A 14477-nucleotide genomic window follows, 5' to 3' on the forward strand; every position below is an offset into this window, starting at 1 on the left:
AGAATTTCTTCTCACCAGAATGGATTCTTACTTTTCCGCACGAGTGCAAACACTTGGAAGGGCAGTCTTTTGAAATACAGAAGCCACTTGCATGGTAACAATATTTTCTTAGGTTTTTTGTACGGTTGTAGCTTCGTTCAGAAATAATTTATGCAACCCCATGATGTCTTTTGATCTATTCTTTTTGTTTCACAGTAAACAACCATTGGCATATAACTATAAGAACAATAAGAACAATAAGAACAATAAGAACAATAAGAACAATAAGAACAATAAGAACAATAAGAACAATAAGAACAATAAGAACAATAAGAACAATAAGAACAATAAGAACAATAAGAACAATAAGAACAATAAGAACAATAAGAACAATAAGAACAATAAGAACAATAAGAACAATAAGAACAATAAGAACAATAAGAACAATAAGAACAATAAGAACAATAAGAACAATAAGAACAATAAGAACAATAAGAACAATAAGAACAATAAGAACAATAAGAACAATAAGAACAATAAGAACAATAAGAACAATAAGAACAATAAGAACAATAAGAACAATAAGAACAATAAGAACAATAAGAACAATGAGAACAATAAGAACAATGAGAACAATAAGAACAATAAGAACAATAAGAACAATAAGAACAATAAGAACAATAAGAACAATAAGAACAATAAGAACAATAAGAACAATAAGAACAATAAGAACAATAAGAACAATAAGAACAATAAGAACAATAAGAACAATAAGAACAATAAAAACAATAAGAACAATAAAAACAATAAGAACAATAATAACAATAAGAACGATAACAACAATAATAACGATAACAACAATAACAAAAATAAGAACAGCTTGGATAAGAAGAACAATAAGAACAGAATGGACAAGAAGTACAAAAAGGATGATAAGAATCATATGAATAATTAACCAAAAAATCAGTGGAATATTACTTGATGGAGTGTACATCTCTAGCATGTTTGTTTCTATCTTCCAACAAACAAATAAATCAATGATTGAAATGAATTTATGTTCTAGCGGAGCAATTTAACAAATGAACTTTTAAGCTTTGATTGCGTGAGTTGTATTCCAAACAACTACATTACCATGATATTTCGTCGTGTGTGCTATGACCATCATGTGTTTCTCCAACATAGTACCTATACCGGCATCAACAACAACATTGATTCATCCATCCATTCGCCTCGCGTAAAAAGCTCTCCAGCATAAAAATTCATTCACTACCACCTTCGGACCCTAATTCACCGTTGCACCGCAGTGTGCGTTCCACCTTCCACCATTATTGATGGTGTGCACCGGAATGAATTGCGCCCTTCGTTCGTTCGTTGCTTGGACTGTCGATGTCGATGTCGCACCAACAACAGGCACCAGGCCCAGGCGAGCTTAGTTCAAGCATAGATAGCGACGCGTTCGGTTCGAGTCTTCCCGCGCGCGCGTTCCGTTGTTGGTCTATCATCGGTCGTCTGTGAAACGGTTTCTTACTTGTTGTAAGTGTTTGGGAGATCGACGGCGTTGGTGGCTTTGCGTGGCGTCCCTCCGGTTTAGTTTTGTGACTCCGTTGTTTGATCACTGATAGCTTGACGGATTTTACCTGGTCGAGAGGAAATTTCTCCACTCAATTGGTGGAGAATTCGCGAACGATCTTCAGAAGATAATTGTGGTGCGTTCGACAGTGAAGACAGTGTCCTTTCACGGAGATGGCATAATTGGAGAGACGATCCGTGGTGAGGGAAACCGACATTTCTTCTAATGATGGTTCAATTTTTCGCCAGACGTCGTATTTCCGGACTCACGAATGGGCGATGATGACTCTGCTGGGATTACGATCGCCTTATAGTCGCTCGATTTGGCCAGTCGATGGCATCGAACATGGAATAATCGGCAGGAAATATTGATGGTGATTAGTGGAAGAGTGGAAGATAGAGCGAGCGATCAATCGAAGCGCGCAGTACAAGTCGAAGAATATAAAAATTGATTGAGTTTTGTGTCCGAGCGATTTAAAAAAAGAAGAGGAAGAATATAGTTGCTTCGTTAGCTGGCTGAGGAAATAATGGATTAAACAAAAGTCACGGATTATTCGGGGTTCGAAGATAAGAAGCAACAGTGAATAAAAGTGAGTTTGAAGAGAGATAAATTGAGTTCCATTAGAGTGTTATTCATGTTCTGAGTAAAGTGACTTGAAATAGAGGAAGAGGCCGACCCGAAGCCGAAGTCAAGTGGCTACTTTTAATTAATGGATTGAAATTCTAATTAGAGGAGCTCAGAAATAAACTGAAGAACCCGGTTTAGACTCGCCGAAAAGAAGGTAAGTCAAAGAGGAGAATCGAGAGATTGACACTAAAGTCTGAAATGTTGTTATGATACCGCTCATCCGGTTGGGTTCGAACCGGACAGCTCTTTTCTTCCAGTTTTTTGTTGTTTCGTTTCAAAGGGGTTCTCCTTGATCGAAGTAGAGGGTGTCCGAATCGAGAGACCTCGGAATGAGGGCTACCAAGTGGAAGAAATTGTTATTTTTATGTTCCGATCGTCGTCGTTGTCGCCGTCACACTTCTTTGGTTCAACGAGCGTGGAAACGTGGGGCGGTAACGGACTGTTATTTGATTGTCAGTTTGCCAAAAAACCAATAATTTTTCACAACTTGGCAGACATCTAACAACGATCATAATTTTAATGAACAATAGCTTTTGCGTCTGTCGGTTGTTTGACGCAGATGGGGATCATCTGAACTGGTGGCGATTGTTCTCGGACAAATACTGTTCCGTCCGGTGAAATTGACGTAGGTTTTGACACGGGGTTGAATGATGGTTAATATTTTATTACGAGGGAATTGTGACGATGATGAATGGTTGTTTGACAAACATAAACAATTGCCACGTACTGTGCATTTTGATAAAACTCAAACCAAGCTCGAAATAATCATATTTTGATATTTTTAGAATAATTAATCAATAGGATAATATCGGAAGAAATTAGAAATGATAACAGAAACTGCTGTCTAAGACGTGTTTGGTACTTTCCATTTAATTCCACTACGTTTTGTTATCTTCACAGATATGTATTTCGGCCTCAACTGTGAGGGCGTCTTCAGTGTCTCTTACTCACAGTTGAGGTCGAAATACGTATCTGTAAACATAACAAAACGTAGTGGAATTAGATGGAAAGTACTTAACTCGTCTAGGACAGTTGAAGACATTCCACTCAAAGAGCTTAAATAATTTGTCTAATAGAAAATACATACATACGATCAAATTGAGTTTTCAAAAGAAGACATATCATGGAAAAATTACCTAAAACGAGCTAGAACCATTTATTTCAATTTAAATCGCAGTTATTCGAAATGGAAGCGTTCTAAAATGAATGCAAAGTTGGTCATAATACGTATTTTTGGACGAGGATTTAGAATATGTATATGAAAATCTCACCCATCATTTCAGAGGGGGCCTCATAAGAAGGCGTGTTACCATCCATATTTATAGCTCCATGAAGGTTTGAGGTTCCAGTAAATTTTAACAACTGTTATATTTTTTCTGCGTTCAATCAGCGGTAGCCCCATTTTCTTGTAATTTTGTATAAGAACCTGGAAAAATTTTATAGCTGGCATTTACAAAATTTCTGGAATTTCTTAGAGATATATTTTTTTAAATCTTTCTACTATCTGCAATATTTGTACAGAACAAATATTGCAGATAGTACGAAGATTTAAAAAAATATTTCTCTAAGAAACATTCATTATTACACATTAATCTTATAATTCAATAGATTCCAATAATAAATATTTGAGAAACTCAAAAGCCTTTCATGACTGTTGACTGTTGATTAAAATTACAAGAATAAGAATCGAATCAAACTACTTTTCATAGCTTTGTTTACTATATTGGTGACACAATTTATAAAAAAAAATTACGACGCCAAAATACTCAAACGCCAGATATCTACTAAGAACTCACATAGTTTTAAGGGTGATTTTTTTAATAGATATAGTAATATCTAATTTAGTTCCAAATACTCAGGCAAACCAATTAATATAATACCGAAGATGTTACAAAGAATAAAGATAGCATATGAGTCAAATGAAAGGGACCTTTCACAGCTAAACTTCATAACGCGTGACTAGACAGCAAGCCATGCTGAAAATTGATTTTCGATCTTATGTACCGACATTTTTGTGTCTTTGCTTATCTCTATCGGAACTTCCGGACAATTGATGAAATAACATTTTACAACACTGATGATGAATACCATTCCGATCTTAAATGGTAGAAACTTCGCGTAAACATGAGCAAATAAGCACATATGCAATATGAGCGTATAAACTATTTATGTATTGAACCCTGCAAATCATTTTTTTTTTGCTTGCTTTGAATATTGTTCTTATTTTCTCCTTTATTTCGAACAGACTCACTAAAGCTGCATAAAGTGACCAAGTAATTTTTTTTTCAGCGCGCAATGATGTTATGATTTTTGTTTGGGTATATGAGAAAAAATCTATATTAAGATTTATTTTGGTATTAAGGCCCTCCTTAGCCGTGCAGTAAGACGCGCGGTTACAAAGCAAGACCATACTGAGGGTGGCTGGGTTCGATTCCCGGTGCCGGTCTAGGCAATTTTCGGATTGGAAATTGTCTCGACTACCCTGGGCATAAAAGTATCATCGTGTTAGCCTCATGATATACGAATGCAAAAATGGTAACCTGGCTTAGAAACCTCGCAGTTAATAACTGTGGAAGTGCTTAATGAACACTAAGCTGCGAGGCGGCTCTGTCCCAGTGTGGGGATGTAACGCCAATAAGAAGAAAAAGAAGATGGTATTAAGGCCGTCCAAAATATTTTCGGTATCACAGTCGTCTAAATGTGTGAGTGTTTATTCTTATGAATATGCTATTACATATTTCAGCCGTTTTTTAGTACTCTAGGTTATCCAAGAACTCAATTTATTTAGAATCTCACATCTACCAGCTTAACTGAAAGCATTTCCTGCGTATTTATTAGCTCTGCAGATTCATGCTGAGTTATTAACGCAGTTCTTCGCCATTCTTTAATGTACTTCGACAACCTGCTGGGGTTTAGATTTGTCTTTTGTGATACATAGATTAGAATGCGTTCATGCCATATATTCATGGTCAATAAAACCTTAGAGTAAGGCCTCAAGTCTCGAATACAATAGAACGAAACTCGAAATTGCGACGGTAACGGCAGGATATGATAGAAAGCTTTTGGCTAACTGTCAAATTCAGCCGTTACCGTCGCCGTTCCTTTCAATTGCGCTCAGGGCTTTAAGGTCTACCTACACTCGTATCCAGAGATCTATCGGCCTGTTTAAAAATGGTTCGTATTTATCTTTAGTTACAAGTGTAGACCTTCAGGCCTTACTCCACGGTTTTCTTGATGACCATAAGCATGTACTATGGACGCACTAAATTCCTTGTATCACAAAGTGCATACACCCAATATTTTTTTTACACGGTTGGTACAGGTCGGACTCGATTATCCGGAGTATCGATTTTTTTCCCTCCGGATAATCGAATCACCAGAAAAAAATCGAATCTGCAATTAAATGACGGAAAAAATATGTTTTTTTTTGTATTTGCAGTGGTGTAGTCAGAAATTATTTTGGAAAAACCCTGATTAATCCGCCTAACGGTATCGGCGACTTTCTCGTACACCCAACCGGCGGTTGATAGATTTTCTAACAATTCTGTATAAGAATCTACCAAAACCTGTATAAGAACTGGGAATATGCGAAATTGTTAGATCCTTATACAAAAAATGTAAGCTATCATACAAATATTGTTAGAAAAGCTTTCAAAATTGTTAGATTCTTAAACAATACTTGTATAAGAATCTAACATTTTCGCATATGCCCAGTTCTTATACATGTTTTGGTAGATTCTTATACAGAATTGTTAGAAAATCTAACATCCGCCGGTTGGGTGTATATAATAGAAAATAGTATTTTTGCCATAACTTTTGAGTCTACAGTACGATCCAGCCAATTTTCAATATGAAATGATGAGACAGGATTCCCATTCGAATCGAACTTGGTGGTTGAGAATAGGTGCCAAAAAAAAACTAGACCATTTACGAACTTTTTGTACAAAAAATAGTATTTTGGCCATTATTTCTGAACCCAAAGTATGATCTAGTCAATATTCAACAACAAGCTATGAAACTTTTGAGTCAATTGTCCGATTTATCCATTTTTCAATAGGAAACAATATAAAGGCTCCCCCAGACCTGAGTGATTTCATCGCCTCAACGGCGAAACTAGTCGCCGCGATTGTATCGTTGGGTCGCTGTAGGCAATGTTCCAGTTACTCTTCCACTCCAACGGCGACAGAATTGCATTCGCCAAGCGTTAGAATCGCGTCGCAAATTTTCGGTCACGTGTGTTAGAGGGGACCTTAATAAGATTTCCCTTTAAATGCAACCAGTCGCAAGCAAATTGGATGAGGATAAGTGCCAAAAATGGGCCCCAACTCGCCGACCATAGATGATCGGTTCATAATACCATGAATCTCCGATTCATCTAAAATATGTTTGTTTTTGGAGCGAACAAATGGCCATTCGATACACTTTTTGTCCGAGGGCGACAAAAAAGGGTCTTTTGAATCAAATAGGCAATTATCCGCACATCAAATAACCATTTACAGGTCCTTGCAATCTCTTCTTGGTAACGTGTTTCCGTCTGTTATGGAAATTCTCGTGGAAATTAACGATTTTTGCGTAATTAATGGATTATTCCTTAAAGGGTGATATTCTGCAAGATAAATTTCTTTAGAAAAACTCCAATTGAAAGGACATTATTGGTGCTGATGAAGCATTTTGACTTGTTTTGCACATGATCCTCAATGGCAATTGTACTAGAACGAAGCGTTTTATCAAAACGTCGGTGGGGGAAATATTTTCTGCCCCTTTTCTCGCATTTGTATCAGGTGACGAGCAATTTGTTGTCATGTCTTGTTATGATAAAAAAAAGCCTTATGTTCATCGTTGTTAATTGTAAATTGAGAGCGAATTATGCAACCAATGTTATGCATCGAAAAACATCGTTCTATGGTGGTGATTCTTCCACGAAAAAAATCTTGAAGCGAGAAGTTTGTGGATATGTTCTGAAGAAAATAATTGATTCATCAAAATAAAATAAATATGTACACCCCTATTTTAGTCCCTCCCATACAAGCTACGTTCATATTTCTTCATATAATCCTATTTTGTATGAATATAACAGTAATATAATCATTTGAATTCATGAAGTTGATATACAAGCCTATAGTCAAATTTCAATATACAAAACGACCCCCTTTTCAACCCCCTCCCACAACCTAGATACGTCACATTGTTAAAATAATCATAGTGTATATTACCTTATTGAAAATAAAAATTTTGAATTAAATAAAATTTGAAGAAAAAAAAAATACTCCGGATAATCGAGTCTAAATTTCCGGATAATCGAACCCCGGTTAATCGAGTCTCCGGATAATCAAGTCCGACCTGTATTCTTTAGTATCCCTGTTAACCTGATTTTTCACAGCTTTTCAAATACCTCCTGAATTTTCTTTGACTTATTGTGATTTTCTTCATGGGGTTAACTCATAGTTTCATTAATGCTAAACGTCTTAATAGACTAAAACCACCCGTGTTAAAAAAAAAAAACTTAGTACAGTTATACCTCCATTAGTCGACATCCCAGGTATTTAGCACAATTTAGACAAATTTGGTGCAGCAACTTATATATGACATTATAGACTACCTGGAGCCCAAGACAACATCAAGGACTACTTGGAATATAAACATGCAAAGATGGAGTTGCATAAATTGTTATTTCTCGGGTACTTATTCAAAAGGACGTATGTGATTTTGTAAACAAAGATTCAAACATCGATTTGTCCAATTTGATAACACTCCCATGCAAGTCATCACCACAGACAGGAAGGGGAAGCCTTCGGCTACCTGTTGGTGGTGTTGGTTTGCGTGGGAGTGCCATCAGATTGGTCAAATCGACGTTTGAATCTTTGTTTACAAAATCACATACGTCCTTTTGAATAAGTACCCGAGATTTTTTCAATAACTGCATCCATTATTGATCAGTAGGCCCTGATTTTATGGCGTTCGTAGACTAACTAGATCTCATGACAACAGGAAATGACACTTCACATGCCACGCATAAATTCTGTTCGTAGAACATCCGAAGTACTTAGCTCAGTTATCCCCAAAGAGCGGCCCTTTAAGCCTTTTCCTGCGGCCCGCGAATGTTTTCCGAGAATACATTACATGTAACCCATTGATAAGCATTATATAGAAAACAGGAAATGGTTGAAACCAAATGTGCTAGGTGCACATAACCAATTTACTCAAGGACTGTGTCCGAATACGTTTCGTCTTTGACTCATCAGTACAGAGCAGTGCAATGCGCACCGCTCAGTAGACGTAATGTCTAACAGAGCTTAGTACTTAACTGTAGTACTCATTCGCTCAAGTAAACGACTGTGCAGGAAGAGTGTCGTAGCTATATGCTCCACCTTCGGTTGGGCTGCACTATGTCGTTCTGATGAGATCAAAACAAGAACGAAACTTGAGGCGGCTTTCTGGCCTACCACGTCTACTGAGCGGTGCGCATTGCACTGCTCTGTACTGATTGAGCTAACAGAATCTTAAACGGACTCTATTCAAAATTTTCAACGAATTTCGAATAGGTTCTGTTCCGAATCTCGACCGGAATTCTGTTCAGAATCACGAACAAGTTCTTTTTAGAATTCCAAACGGATTTAGAGTCCCGAATGGATTCTTTACAGGGTTCTCTCACAAACGCCCGAATGAGAAGCGCTCGAATGACAAACACCCGAGTTCCATTCGCCCGAATAGACCAGATACCCAAAAAGACCAAACACCCGAAAAGACTATTTGCTCGAATGGATATGGATCATGTGCCCGAATGTGTCAAATGCCCGAACCAATTGTTTAGTCAAGTTGAGCTGTTCTTCGATTGGCATCATCAAAGCGTAAATAATGACTTATTCCATCTTAATTCGCATGCGTCTGGAATAAAGCACATGGGAGTTTGATTCCTTCTATAATGACACGCACATACCTAGAAAATACGAAACAGTGTAATGCCTTTTTTACAACTATTTTTATCGTAATAGTTCTCCGCTTAGCATAGAAACTGCAGAAGAAATCATTTACTCTTCGCATTTCTGGACTAGTTCGCGTTTTAAAAAGAGAATAATAGATATCACTAAAGAACAGCTTAAGCTATAATGAAGGCAGAATTATGCTGTCATGTCAATCGGCAATATGCAGATAAAGATCTACCTTGATCAAAAGGCATTGGCTTAAATGCAGCTTTTACTTTGGATACTCATTCTAAACCTAAAATTACAAAAAAAAAAGATAATTGGGACAAAAGTTCTAATGCTTTAAATTTGGAGGTTTTATTCTTGATTTTCATTCTTTTAATTATGGGCTGTTCTTTCGAGTTTTGCATATTAATATGTAGGTTTGTGTTTCACCTAATAATAATTAATTTTAGAATTTTTCCTTCCTTTTAGCATAGAGTGTTCTTTGCGAGTTGTATATTTTTATCATTATTTGAATATTTAGTGTTACAATTACATTCTGAAATTTAGCCTTCTTTCAAATATAGGGGAAGGGGGGCGTTTTGGTGCCTCTTCCCCTAGGCTGTTATTTAGAGTTATTTGGTCAAATCAACATTTTCATCAAGGTGATCATAGAATATATTATTTTTTTTCGTACCTTCGACCTTGTGCCCTAGTATTTTTTTGTAGTTTCGATTTATTGCCCCTACGACCTTTTGCCCTTTTGTACTTTCGGCCTTTTGTCCTATAGACCTTTTGACACAGGTTCGATCTTCTTTTGAAGCATTCATTTTCCATGAATATGCTAAAATAATATCATTCCTTCTTAATTAATCATTTTGCAAAAAATAAATGAATTATTAAATCACTCTTCAAGAGAAGGATCCATATCTTTTTGTTCCTTAATCCGAGCAAATGCAAAATATGGAGAAAAAAAGCGATCATGTACGTAAACTACGTCTAAAGGGAAGCCTCGGATACAGGGTGCAAAATGAAAATTTTCAAATTGGGGACCGTCACGAAATCATGTAAGATTTCACACGGTAATAGCGACTTTATCTTTCGACGGATTTTCGAGATTTTCTTATTAATAGATTCGGAAACTTTCCACCAATTTGCTAATTGTTTTAAAACTATTCATTATCAATGGCAAACTATTGAATATGTTATTTCTTTCCAAACCGGGTGAAAAATTCAGAAATAATCAATCCCGTACAAAAATCCCCAACACGGACATCAGATTGCAGTAAGCTACGGGCCTTTTGATCCACTGCTTCGTTTTCCCTGTGTATAAAAAGCCCTGTGTTTCGCGTGCGCGCGTCATTTTCATTCTGAATTTCATGGGAAGCGGACCAAGGCGTCCAGAAGCGGTCCCAGCGACAACGGCTGTGTTGGTGCGGATGAAAATTTTTCGTTCGATGGCGATTTTTGGATCTGGAAATTAACGGCGTGCGTAGAGCCGAATAATCGGATGGCTGTCGCGCAGTCCAGTAGTTGTTGTTGGTGAGGCACATAAGTGGGAATAAATCGGTTCTTTTCAGAACCACCATTATGTTTGGGAGTAGGGTTAAGTTGAAATAATTTGTCTATAGTGCAACCGCTAGGAACTAGAAAATTTTTCAGTGAAATATTCTAGCGTGATTCTGAGCTCAATTATATGATGTTTGTCTAGTACTTAACCACTCTTCTTGCTGTGGACCTAATTTTGAACAATTGTAGCGACCCTAAACGCCATGCAATAATCATCATTTTTCTTCCAATTTTAAAGTATGTCATATAAACGAAAAAAAGGAAAGATTGGACAGGTTGGAACCTGTCCATTTATGTTTATCGAATAGCAACCGCTGTTGAAAATAAACAACGGATATTTAAGTATAAGCAAAACTTGGCGAATAAGCTGGCCTGGAAATAGTAGCTGACTCAATTGTTAAATAATTGTTTATTTAGAGAGTACGAATGCTCTCGGAGCAGAATGTCACATGAGAGTAAATGTAGGTAGCATGCAACATTCTGCAACATTATTGAAAATGAGAGAAAAATTGTAAACAATAGCCAGTAGTTATAAATAACGTTTTTCTAAATAAAGAAGGGAGTCGGATTTTGGACTTGGAGTTAGCAAGTCACATCAGAATTGTTCAAGTGTTTTATTTTTCAAATTGTGATGACTGTTTTCCAGAAAACTAACCGTTCGAGCTCGCGCAATTGGTGACAGCGTTAACCGCTAAAATTTGGCAATGGAAACGCCGTTTCGAACTGTCTAGTAGTTATAAAAAATCGATAAGACAGAATGGTTGAATTTCAAAGTGAAAAAAGTTCAAAAGACACTTAGTGAAATGAAATTCACATCCAAAATGTGTAAAAAGTGAAGAAAACTATGATTGTGCACATCAGAATAAAAACTTTAAATGTGCGAAAAAGGACAAAAAAATCAGCCATAATGAACAAAAAACTCGGACAAATTAATTAAATTCCCTGGAGCATCGGAGCAGTAAAAAAAAATGTGGTATAGGTGAGTACATGAATTTCGGGCTTTTCGAAGCATTTACATGTAATAATAAATAAAACATTTTTATTTATAAATACCATAATACAAGTATCCTCAACACATTATTTACTACTAAATACTCACACCCAGAGTATCCGATTGAAAGTTGGTATTAAGTCCAGGACTAAAATTGAAAGGTGAAATTATTTACACGTAACAGAGATGTTATACTCACCTATCACGGATACTTGGTTACCGCACAACAGGAAACACTGCGGTAAAGCACTAGAATTTGTCCACGATTAAACGGTCTCTGTTCGTTTTCGCATAACTCGAAGACGTCTTGATGGATTTTCCGGTGAAAACTAAAATTAAGATACCCATGGCATTCACATATGTTCACCTACAATAAATTAATTATCACTATATATTTACCTTCCACGACGATGTTCTACACTGGACACTGGATGACACACTTTTTCGGTAACTCTCGGCACTTTTTCAATACGACCCGCGAACAAACTGAACGAACTACCCGCGAACGGACTGAGTACATTTTGATGCGTCGGCAATTAGTCGTCCAAACCGCGGACGAGCAGATAGGCGCACGGTAATGGGCGCGTTTCCAATGCAATGCATTGGATATGATTACACGTCTACGTACGGGAGCTTTTGATTTGAATGAAATAATGTATGCAACAGCAGTACAGTAATTGCCAGCAATATGCGTTCGCAGGATTTGTGTTCTTACAAACAAGTTTATTCAATTTAACACCTCAATGTCACAATTAATTGATTCTTGATTAAATACTTTGGTGAAAGTTCGGTACAAAATGGAGTTTTCACAAATAACAGCACTCCAATGTATACCCGTATATGATGGAAATCCAGAAGAGCTGGAACCATTCATTTTACAATTGGAATTATTTGCATCTCAGTTAGAAGGACACGATCAAACTCCGCTATTGAATGTTATATGGATGAAATTGAAAGGTAAGGCTCTTCGAAAAATTTCGAATTTAATTGCCCCTACGTGGACAGAAGTGAAAGCTAATTTACAACGAGAATTTAAGTTTCAGAAAAGCATTAGTGCTCTCATGAAAGATATTGAAACACTTTTACAGAAACCAAACGAATCGTTTGATGAATATAAAGCGAGAGGAGAAGAATTGTATAAATGGATAGAAAATGAAGGGCCGTTTGGGTTATCATCTTTGCGAAAACACTTCTTAGGGGGACTTCGAAACAAGGATCTAGCCCATGCAGGAATATTCCAGAGAGAAAAATCATTTCCAGAGTTACTTATCTGGCTAAAAAACGAGTGGGACGATAGAAATGAAATTGAAGAGATCAACGTAAGAGTGGAAATATTGAACAAGGCTATGGAAGACAATCTCAATCAAATCTCTAACGAGAGACATAGAAAAAACTTGAATGGTGAGGAATGTCAAAACGATTTTTCACACGCATATGTTCAAAGGACTACATCTAACACGAAACAAAAAAACTGATCAATGGGGGTTTCGAATATTGCGTCCGAAGACCCCGACAAATAGATAATAAACCAATTAGACGCTATAACACTAATATTGCTAAATATAATAATGTGGATAATAATAACAATAAATTTAAAGTTTATAGGGAAAATTCCAATAATTCACATTCAAATAAGATGGAAGAAAACTCCTCTACAAGTATGCACAAGCTTAATATTTGTATTCCGGCACATGAAAGGGTGCCAATTATACGTACGAGCGATAATCAATTTTTATTGGCCCTCAAAGCAATGGGCAATCCCAATCGTAAAATGAATTTTTTGATAGATACTGGTGCTTGTTGTAACTTAATGAGATGGGACGTAGCTGCTAATATGGGGCAAACTGAAGTAAATTTGTCCGACAAATTGAATATGACTGGATTCAATTCAACGCAAACGTTAACATTAGGATCAGTAGAAATAAATATGATAATGGAATTCGCAATATAAAATTAAATTCCATTTAATAAAAAGAATTATGTGTACCGGGAATTTTAGGAGCAGAATTTCTTAAGCAACATACATTATATATTGATCAGCAATTTGCGTATATCATTTTGCGCAAACCAGATATTATTATGAACACTACTAAAAATAAATCAAAAAGGAGAACAAATGGCGTCAACTCATTAGCTGGAAAATTCAGTGAAGGAAACACAAGTAATCGGAATTACGTATTATTTAGTGACATGGCTTGTCAAACAGAGACAACAGATAACGAAGATTTTGCATTTAAAGAAGCTGAACATATTATTGAAAAAAGATGTCGAACAAATAATCAAACTATTGATACAGATCATTTTTCTAAGGATACTTATATGAAACAACATACGGATTTAAATTGTTTTGCAGAAAATAATTATGACAAACAGGAACAAACCAACCAACTCGAAGACAATTATTCGCTTAAGGTTCAAGAAAACCAGGAATTAAACGAAATGAAAAATGAAGGTATTAGATACCCCATAGAATTTACCTACGATCATCGATTCTGTTTGGAACTTGCCACACTTGAAAATCCAAACGAATTAACAAAATATCTTTTAGACACTGGGGCTCAAATGAATATAATCAGCGCCAAAAGAGCAATCAGAGTTGGGGCAAAATCCATAAATACGAAAGATCAAATGACAGTTCAAGGAGTGACTAAAAATTCGATTTTATCAATAGGATCTATTTGGATACATTTGAAGATTGGAGAGAAAATATTTCCCACAAAATTTTATGTGGTTAAAATCTAACCGTCCCAGCAATAATTGGAGCGAATTTTATCAAAAAACACGTTCATGCCATTGAAGATAATTTTAAAATTGGAATTTTCAAAACTAATGCAGA

The 14477-nt window shown here is 36.2% G+C and overlaps 1 protein-coding gene and 1 long non-coding RNA gene across 2 annotated transcripts in view; one reads left to right on the forward strand and one right to left on the reverse strand.

Annotated features, from left to right (window-relative positions):
• Positions 1–1425: 1425 nt before the first annotated feature.
• The window catches only part of LOC134213711 (protein sickie-like), a 128397-nt gene continuing 115345 nt past the window's right edge, over positions 1426–14477 (forward strand). The window contains exon 1 of the mRNA XM_062693006.1: positions 1426–2330. The gene's annotated coding sequence lies outside the window, so the exon portion shown is untranslated. The remainder of the gene's footprint in view (positions 2331–14477) is intronic.
• Positions 11718–12087, reverse strand: LOC134218166 (uncharacterized). Its single transcript, XR_009981271.1, has 3 exons — positions 12041–12087; positions 11841–11970; positions 11718–11789 (listed from the first exon to the last, which is right to left on the reverse strand). It is a non-coding gene; the product is annotated as an uncharacterized LOC134218166 (long non-coding RNA).

This window comes from Armigeres subalbatus, chromosome 2, assembly GCF_024139115.2.
Source record: "Armigeres subalbatus isolate Guangzhou_Male chromosome 2, GZ_Asu_2, whole genome shotgun sequence".
NCBI lineage: Eukaryota > Metazoa > Arthropoda > Insecta > Diptera > Culicidae > Armigeres > Armigeres subalbatus.